Source organism: Acomys minous (genome assembly GCF_964271855.1).
Source record: "Acomys minous genome assembly, chromosome: 14".
Lineage (NCBI taxonomy): Eukaryota > Metazoa > Chordata > Mammalia > Rodentia > Muridae > Acomys > Acomys minous.
The window spans coordinates 4,511,031-4,520,988 of NC_140496.1; the positions used below are offsets into that span (position 1 = coordinate 4,511,031).

General features: G+C 46.8%; 1 long non-coding RNA gene across 1 annotated transcript; it reads left to right on the forward strand.

The window, feature by feature from the left end:
* The first annotated feature begins 2,697 nt into the window (after positions 1-2,697).
* LOC311582586 lies at positions 2,698-6,030 on the forward strand. The gene is made up of 2 exons (XR_014774147.1): positions 2,698-3,212; positions 3,649-6,030. It is a non-coding gene; the product is annotated as an uncharacterized lncRNA (long non-coding RNA).
* The last annotated feature ends 3,928 nt before the right edge of the window (positions 6,031-9,958 follow it).

The following is a 9,958-nucleotide window of genomic DNA, read 5'->3' on the forward strand; positions in this document are numbered from 1 at the left end:
TGTACTTTATTATGCTGCAGCCATAGCACCGTGGGGGAACCCAGCCCCATAAATAAAATATTCACCCATCACTGCAGCCAAGGTTCTCCTCTTGCTACTGTGCCTTATGCTGCTGCTGCTGCTTCTGATTATTATTATTATTATTATTATTATTATTATTATTACTATTACTACTACTACTACTACTATAACCAAACCATTCAGTGAGTAAAGCTGACCTCTGCATTCCTACACACCTTGTGCTGAGAAGCCACTGGAGTAAAATCGACTGTGGATGTCCTAAGAACCTCGGGCTCCACCCGCAACAGGGTTCAAGATTACCCACAGGAGGGGCATCAAGCTGCTCCTGGTCGTTTGCCAGTGGAGATGTCCCGTCCTCTCCATGTCTCACAGTCACACTTGCCCCACAGCAGGAAGAACTGTCTCTAGGTGTGGCTTTGACACTAGGCAAACATTATAGGGCGTGCTTAGTGCACACACCTGCCCTGCACAGCTCAGGCCAGGCTTTGGATGGTACAGTCAGGATGCTGTTAGGTGAAAGTGAGCCCCCCCCTCCCCCCAAGGGTACTGCCTCACAGTAATCCATCTGTCTCTGTTTCTGGAGTTCTGTGATTAGAGGTATGTGCCACCACAGCCAGCATAATAATGTATTTTAAAATATAACTTCTCATACGGCTATGGACACACGTACACTTTTAGCCAAAGAAGAACTTTTCAGGGGCAGGAGATCTTGTTTTTCTCGACCTTCACTGTCAGTAGATGCTGCTCATCCGTCCTTGGGAGGGAAGAGATGCAAGTCTGCACTTCCGGCCGGGGAGCCGATTCAGGATGACATTTGTGGCAAGCCCCTAGGCCTGTGTAAGTCATTTCCAGAAAGAAATGTGTGGAGTCGAGTATCTGAAACATGCTGGTGTGGATGGGCAGAACACAGTGCTGAAGGAGGCTTGCACAGAACTCGGGAACACAGGAACCTCTCTTCTAGAAACAGAAAGAGGCAATGGCGGAAGCCAGGTCCCCACAGAGGGAGGGAGCTCCTGTTTCTAACTTACTTCCCTGAGGTTAGTTACTACTGAGTGTTTTCAGCGGGAAGATGGTCTCCGCAGTCCAGGCACTGCTCAGAGACACTAGCAGGCCCTTCCTTCATGGCACATACATTCTGCGGCGGAAATGGTTAACAGGAGGGCCCAGGAGGCTGCTTGAGGCACACCCCTGAATTCCAGAACAATTCAGTCCATGTGTGAGGACTTGTCCCAAGTTGCTGTGAGACCAAAGACAGAGGCAGGTGCATTACAAGGGGCGCCATTTATTGGGGACTCACAGATACAAGGGGAGTGGGGGGGCAGCAAGACCTGTGGGTCCTGAAACATGGTCAGAAGGAGAGTGTCAATACTGGCTAGGACAGAATTGACTTCACATAGGGCGGATGCCCTTGGCTTATCTATGACACCAGAGTCAAGTGCTCTCCTGACCCAAGACTGACTTGTAAAGCCCCAACGCACCTGTGCCGTACTTTTGCCTGCTTATCGTTTGCTGGAAAACACGGGCCTGAGGGCTGTGCCAAGGCTCCACAGATGTTAGCATCATTACAGCCTAGACCAGCCTTTTCTGGTAGAATTTACTACAGAAATGAGGATCCAAAAAAAAAAAAAAAAAAAAAAAGGCATCAGGGAAATGAAGCGACTTTGTTGCCTTCTGCTGTTTCTGTGTTTGTGAGCTCCCTCAGGAAACAGAGCTCCCCCAGAACAGAGGACTGCTTAGGCAGCTTGAAGAACAGATTCACTTCTCCCAGCCTGAGAGACTACAAGTCTAAGGCTAAGGCATAGTCAGGTTGGGATTCCCTGCAGAGCCATCTTCACCCTATGTCCTCGTGGTCTCCTTCTTGGTGTCTATGTCCTGATTTTTTTTTAAAAAATAAAAATCTGAATCAGAAAGGCTTAGGGCCCTGTTTCACTCCGTTCTGGTGTCTCCGACAAAATTAGAAATAACAGAGATATCTCTCTCAAGTTCAAGAGGCAGGAAGGCCAGGGTCAGGGTGTGGCCGGACTGTCCAGTCAGAACTCACTCATTGATTCACAGTGGTTCCTTCTCCCCGCAGCCTGTTACAGGGACCTGAGTCTATAATCCAAGAGACTGACGGCTCTCAGCGTAGTTACCTCCCCGGGCGGCAAGAGTGGCAGGTATAATGTCCACCAAGCGTCTGTGACATGGCTGTGACCCCATTGGTGACAGTCGATCTGTGACATGGCTGTGACCCCATTGGTGACAGTCGATCTGTGACATGGCTGTGACCCCATTGGTGGCAGTCAAGCTCTCACGACCCTCGGGCCCACTCTAATACACTGGGGGCTTGAGGGAAGGGGAAACACAGAGGACCATAGTGACAAGCATTTTAGTTTAATTATGTGTTTGTGCTCATTAACATTAACTGTCAACCTATTGCACCTTAAGAACAGTTTCGAGTGGGTGATCATCTTTATCAGGCTGGTCTCTGATATGTCTGTAAAGGACAGGCTGGATTGTTCTGATAGAAAATGGGCCCGGCCCACTATGGGTGTTGGCATCCCTAGGCAGGTGGCCCCAGGCTGTATAAGAGAGCTAATCAAGCCAGTGAGAGCTAACAAACACAATTACTCCATGGCTTCTGTTTTGAGAGCCAGCTTGGGGGTCCTGCCTCGCTTCTTTTTTTTTTTTTTTTTTTTTTTAAGATGTATTTATTTATTAAGTATACAGTGTTCTGCCTGCAAGTACACCTGCAGGCCAGAAGAGGGCACCAGATCTCATTATAGATGGCGGTGAACCATCATGTGGTTGCTGGGAATTGAACTCAGGACCTTTGGAAGGACAGACAGTACTCTTAACCTCTGAGCCATCTCTCCCGCCCCTGCCTTGATTCTTTTAATGATGTACTGTGACCTGGAAATGTAAGCCAGATAAATCCTCTCCTCCTCTAAGTGTTTTTTCACAGCAACAGGAAAGAAACTACAACAGTCTCCAAAGGCCTGTGTCCGAACAGAGTCGCACCCTGAGGTGCTGGGGTCAGGATCCCGGCATATGACCTTGAAGGCGCACAATTAGCTCTTCGCCCTAGTTAGAGCAGCAAGGCCACCTTCGCTTGAGAGACCACTAGAGATGGTGCTGTCCGCCCTGCACTGATCACCCCAACCCTGCCGGTCCTCGGACTCCCTTCTGGAGAAGACTGGTGCTCAAGTAAGGTAAGTCATTTGCCCAAACCAGAGAGAGAAGATTCTAGAGGCAGATGTAGAACATTGAAAGTCCTCCCTGTAGTTATCCCAGAAGTCAATACTGGAAGCCTGTCTCATTTTGTGACTGTACGCTGGGCTGGCGTTCAGTGGGCCACGAGGATGGTGGGTGCCCCCACTAGTCACCCTGCACCCTGGAGAATGAGGATCCTGGTGGCCCACACAGGTGGCCGGGCAGGTTCTCTGTTTCCAGCTCTTTGACCCCACACCAATTCTTCAGCCCCCAAGTTAGTCTCTTTTCCCGTTTGTAAAAGCCTCAAGGCATGTGAGGGCTTTAATTGCCAGAGAGGTGACCTAGAAGGTTGCTACTTCAATATATGACCCTGAAGGGCACTCAGAAAGTACTCTGGGAAAAGAGAGGCCGCTAATAGGATGTCATGTTCTTCAGGACAAAGGAGATCTGTGATGCTACAGCACATGGAATGCGGCTACTGCCTGGAACCCAGCATTCTTGAGAATGGCAGCCATGATGGTGGCCAGCAGTCATGAGAGTGGCGGCCACGGTGGTGTCCAGCGTTCATGAGAGTGGCGGCCACGGTGGTGTTGTCTTTCTTCCTTTTTGCCATCACCACCTCCTCTCCATCCCACATTTCCGCTCTAGCTGCCTGCCCTGAGCCTATCCCCCCCCTGAGCATTGCTTCCTTATTCCCTTGGAATCCTTGGAGTGCCTTCCTTAGGAACGATGACTTGCTCCGACCGACCTGCGGTGGGCACGTCTCTGAGATCTGCTCCGCTTCCGATCATCAGAGCAAACCACCGGTGATTTCACCCAAGAGCAGTCATCCAGGGTGAAGCTGAAACAGCTAAACTCCTGATTGATTAATTTAATCAAGACCCAGCCAGCTCATAAATTGTTCAGGCATGCCGTTAACTCAAAAGATCTCTCCTCAGCTAATTGCTTAAGTGATTTTTAAAATTGTTTTAATGAGCCATCCTGAAATTGGATGTGTGCTATTTTTTTCTATCAACAAGAGAAAAGCATATGGATATTTTTGTGGGGGAAAAAAGGAACTTATTTTATGATCTGGACTATGTGAGATAGAAAAATAGTTGTGGAGGGCAATTTTTTGCCTGCGTTGGCCAAGAGGTTTGTTGTTGTTTTGTTTTTTGAGACAGGGTTTCTCTGTGTAGCCTTGGTTGTCCTGGACTCACTTTGTAAAACAGGCTGGCCTCGAGCTCACATGGATCCCCCTGCCTTTGCCTCTCGAGCGCTGGGATTAAAGGTGTGAGCCACCATACCTGGCTTGTTGGCCAAGAGTTTTACGCCACAGTGAATGCGCGGTTTCTTGTTTTCTTCTTTCCTTCTGCTTCATTCCATATATTCTGCTTTGAAATGTCACCAGGATACAATGGTTCAGTAGCCAATGAGCTTGTGTGAGCTCAGGCTCTTACTGCCCTCAAAGTCTAACAGCTATGAAATGTCACAGGTTGTTCACAGGGACAGCATCTGTCTCATGGATGTGTGATACTTGCTCCCGGGATGGTTTTATGATGTCACCACACTCCTGAGCACCGAACCCTCCCTTTACTCTTACTAACATGTGTCTATCCAAAGAATTTAGGATGCGTTAGGGGTGATTGTGTGAGCTAAGATGGCTGTGAGATGAGGATGGAAACAAGGCGGGTGGTGGCTCTGCTCCTGCCTCCTGGTTACTCTAGGTCCTAAGACTGTCAGTGGGAAATAGAAGGTGAGAGAGAGGGAAAAAGCCACAAAAGAAAAGTACCCGTATGCCGGGCAGTGGTACTCTAATCCCAGCACTTGGGAGGCAGAGGCAGGTGGAGCTCTGTGAGTTCGAGGCCAGCCTGGTCTACAAAAGTGAGTCCAGGACAGCCAGGACTGTTACACAGAGAAACCCTGTCTCGAAAAACCTTAAAAAAGAAAGAAAGAAAGAAAAGAAGGAAGAAAGGAAGAAAAGTTCCTGTGAGAGATCAAGAACAAAGAAGACATTGGGGGAAACTGACCAGACAGAGTGAGAGTCAGATAAAGACAAAAAAGGAGACTAGAAATCACCAACTGATCAAAGAGAAAGAACCACAAACACAGAGGGAAAATTAGAAATCAGTAGATGGGCAGCAGCTCCTGTCAGTTAGCTTGATCTGATTGACTGACAACTAAGGTTTGTAAAGTCACCAGAGGTCTGACCCAATGAATGATGCTGCCCATTGATGGGTCCATTAGGAGGCGGTGGACTTGTGGAAGGAGGGGCCTGGCTGGAGGGAGCTGGTCACAGGTAGCGCGTCCTTGGGGGTTATACCTAGTACCTCTGGCCCCTTCTTTTTATGTCTCCATTCTGTCTCCTGTCTGACATTATGTACTCTGTTCTGTTCTATTTGCTGCCTACCATATTTTGAGCTGCTCTGCTCTGCTTCCTGTCCGCCATGCTGTGAGAGGCTCCACTCTGCTTCCTGTCCGCCATGCTGTGAGAGGCTCCACTCTGCTTCCTGTCCGCCATGCTGTGAGAGGCTCCACTCTGCTTCCTGTCTGCCATGCTGTGAGCTGCTCTGCTCTGCTTCCTGTCCGCCATGCTGTGAGAGGCTCCACTCTGCTTCCTGTCCGCCATGCTATGAGCTGCTCCGCTCTGCTTCCTGTCTGCCATGCTGTCCACTCTGCTTCCTGTCCGCCATGCTGTGAGGGGCTCCACTCTGCTTCCTGTCCGCCATGCTGTGAATAACCTCCTCTTCCACTCAGTCTGTTACCATGACGTTCTACTTAACTGTATGGACTGAACCCACTGAAACACTGGTCAAATAGAGCTTACCAACATTTAAATTGTTCTTTAAGGCATTTTAGGGACAGGTGTGCAAAAGCAATTAATATATGTGATAAGCACAAACTAGGGGAAAAATTAAAATTAGTATTTAGGGGGCTGGAGAGATGGCTCGGAGATTAAGAGCACTGTCTACTCTTCTAGAGGTCCCGAGTTCAGTTCCCAGCAACCACGCGGTGGCTCATGACTATCTATAATGAGATCTGGTGTCCTCTTCTGGCCTGCAGGCACACATGTACTCAGAACACTATACATAGTAAACAAAATCTTAAAAAAAAAAACAAAACTGAAATTGAAAGAGAGAAACTTTGTCAAAGAGAAGAAAATTAGGAAAAGAAGGGCAGTGGAAATAATGAATTTCCCTGGGAATTTTCCTAGGCAAGCTGCATTAATATTCCATCTGTGCTTTCTACAGTGAGCCCATAGTGAAGATTCAAGGACTCCGCTTGCTCTCTTGCTCACAAACGCTTCTCAGCTAACAGTGCCACTGCTCTGAGTGGGACACACTTGCCCGTGCCACTTGTGGGGCATGACTTCAATGTCTAGAACTTGAGCTTTGTGGAGCATCACCAGAGTGGGACGTTAGCAGGTGCCACAGAGTCTTCAGGAGAAAAGTGGTGAATTCAGCCCTCTGATCTCAAAGTGTTCACTGCCTTGTGGGATCCACACGGCTCCTAAAGAGCAAGTTTGGTGAGAAGTCCCTGGAAGGGGCTCCCTCAAGATGGCGGAGAGCGGGGCTGGCTGCAGCGTGCCCGGCTGGCGTCCTTGTCTTCTCTCATGCTCTTGGTCCTTGGGATGGTAAGCATCCTTCTCTGCCTCTTTTACTGCCCCCACTTCTTTAACATCCAACTTCTCATCTTCTTCTTACTTTGTGTGTATCTTCCGTATTCATTACTTTTGTATAGCCATGGCTGAAATATTTGAGAGAAGCACTTAAAAGGTGGAAAGATTCTCTCTGACTCATGATTTCAGAGTGCTCACAATGAAAGGCTAGCATGTGCAAACGGGACGACCCTGTTTTAAGCTTCTGTACTTGAATTTGTAGTTATTTGAGGTCTATGTCATGTTTGGTAAAAGAGCCCCATTGCGTGTACCATTTGGGAATGTAGTTGACCTACCACTGTCTATTGGAAGCAGCATCTCCCTTCTCTCCGTAGCAATGAATAACTTCTCTAAACAACGCCTGTTCTCTCCCGCACAGCCTATTCCTGTCCTAACACCGCGTCGTGGCCTAGTAAGGAGCCTTGGCATCGTTGTATGAGGCCAGTCTTGGCACTGCGTTTCCTTGGATACCTGGAAATTGCATTTCCCTGTGAATTTTAGAATCAGTTTGTCAATTTTCACATGAACGCAGACCTGCAGGGATCTGCAAGGACTCTGACTAAGACTTTATTAAATCTTCCAATCAATTTCAACCCTATTATTAAAAGATAACATCATTACCAAGTTTCCCTTTCAGCTTTGTCTTTTTCTCTTGATACTTTCAGCCCACGGTCACGGCACATTCCCCATGTATTTAGGTCTGACTGTATTTCTCACTATCATTTCATTGTCTTCAACACAATATATCATTAGACTCAGTCCTTGCTGACTGTGCACCCCACTGTCCTCAACATCTTCTTTCAAAGTTTATTTTATGTTTATTTCTGCTATGGGAATATAAACATTGTTATATATTCTGTATTTATCTGATAACTGACAATTTATGGCAATAATCTATATATTAAATCACTTGTCTACACACAAAATCATAATATTTATTAAGAAAAAAGTGAGTGCCATTTTTGCCTTTTAAACCTTGAATCTTATAGTATTGGTTTAGGCTACAAATGAAATAATAAATATAAGTGGTGAAGGCAGAGTTCCTCATGTCAGTCTCTGAGGGAAACCTCAGTATTTCACCATAAAAATGTCTGGTGTAGGTATTTACTCATTTATCTTTTTTTTTTTTCCAAGATAGGGTTTCTCTGTGTAGCCTTGGCTGTCCTGGACTCGCTTTGTAGACCAGGCTGGCCTCGAACTCACAGAGATCCACCTGCCTTTGCCTCACGAGTGCTGGGATTAAAGGCGTGCACTACCATGCCTGGCTTCTCATTTATCTATTATGCATATAAAATATGTGCACGCATATCACACACACGCACACACGCACACATGCACACATGCATGCACACACATGCGCACACTCACACACGCACACATGCACACACATGCACGCACACGCACACATGCACACATGCACACACGCGCACACGCACACACGCACACACGCACACCATGGCACTCTTTCTGCCTTAGCTCTTCATTGCTGTAATTATAGGTATTCACCGCCACGCCTGGCTTGCTGTAAGATTTTGAAAAGTTACCTTATAAGGAAGAGAAAACACTGACAAATGGACACAGACTTTTACCATGAGCTATTCTGTATCCAATGAGAAAAACTATGTGACTTTTCTTGACTGTCACTGCCATGATTGTATGACTGATTTTCAAATGTTAAATTAATCTTGGGTTCTTAGAATAAACCCAACTGGATCATAATGTATAATCTTTTACATATTGCTGGTTTTGTCTGTTATATTCTATTTGGAATTATCATACAATATGTGAATGCAATTGGCCTGTAAACTTCCTAAATTTGTAATTTGGGGACCAAGTTTACATTGGTCTGAGAAAATAATTTGAGAGAGGTCTACGCTTTTCTTGTCTGCAGAGGAATTGTTATTTAGAGCCTGTAAAGATTTGGTGCCATTTGTCACAGAGTCATCTAGAGCTGTAGTTTTCTTCAGTAAAAGTCTTTTCTCAGTACCTACGTGGTGGCTCACAACCACCTAAAATGGGATCTGATGCCCTTTTCTGTCATGCAAGATTACATGCAAATAGAGCATTCATATACATAAAAAAAAAACTTCTAATCTTGAATTTTCTTGAAAATATTAAGCATGGTTTGAAGGTCACACTACATCATGTCATTAGCTGATCACTTTTGGGTCTGCTTCTACTATCAGCAGCTTCGGTTCGGTTTTTGTTGATTTAAAACATGTTGGTCTTTCCTTGGATTGTGTCATTTTAAAAATTACATGCTGGGTTGTTGGTATGAAAGTTCCATAGACACACTGAGGTGTGGTCTTTTCCTGTGACGCCATATTTGCTTCTGACAGTTGGGGCATGGCTGGCCTCAGGTCAACTGTTCCGAAACAGCTGGAAGATGCACAGAGGGTCCTGGGCCGGGGAGGACAGGTCTGACTCTGGGAGCAGACTGCTGACCCAAGAAGCTCCCTGGGGCGACTCCCCTGATGAAACAAGTTCTAGTGAGCGATCCTTGGTCCGTGCAAATGCTTCTGCTTCCTCGCCTGGGAAAGCTGGTCTCCTTGGCAAGGTGCATAGATGCCCCAAACATGCTCGGTGGCCCCTTCTTTGAGCTGACTCTTTGATGGCCAGGAACTCTCACCATCTTCCATGATGTGCATGTGATTTTTCCAGCTTTGTGCTGTTTCTTCAAAACCCATTGCTCCCAAAGCCTACCTCACTCTCCCAGAATGTGTAACTCTTATCTCCTGGACCAAATAGAGCCATGGTGAGAGATTGCAGCGGAGGCTGGGATCACACAGACAGGACCAAGAAGTGAGGGAAAGGGGGAAAGATGTGTGAGGCCGACTCCTGAGTCAATGGCTCAGGAAAGATCTTTCCCAGCCACCATCCTCTGCCAGATGCTCAGCTAGCTCTTTCTAAAGATTCATTTTATTATTTGTACTGTAAGTATTCCGCCTACATGTACACCTGCAGGCCAGAAGAGGGCACCAGATGTCATTATAGATGGTTGTGAGCCACCGTGTGGTTGCTGGGAATTGAACTCAAGACCTTTGGAAGAATAGACAGTGTTCTTAACCTCTGAGCCATCTCTCCAGCCCTGCTAGCTCTTTCTACAGG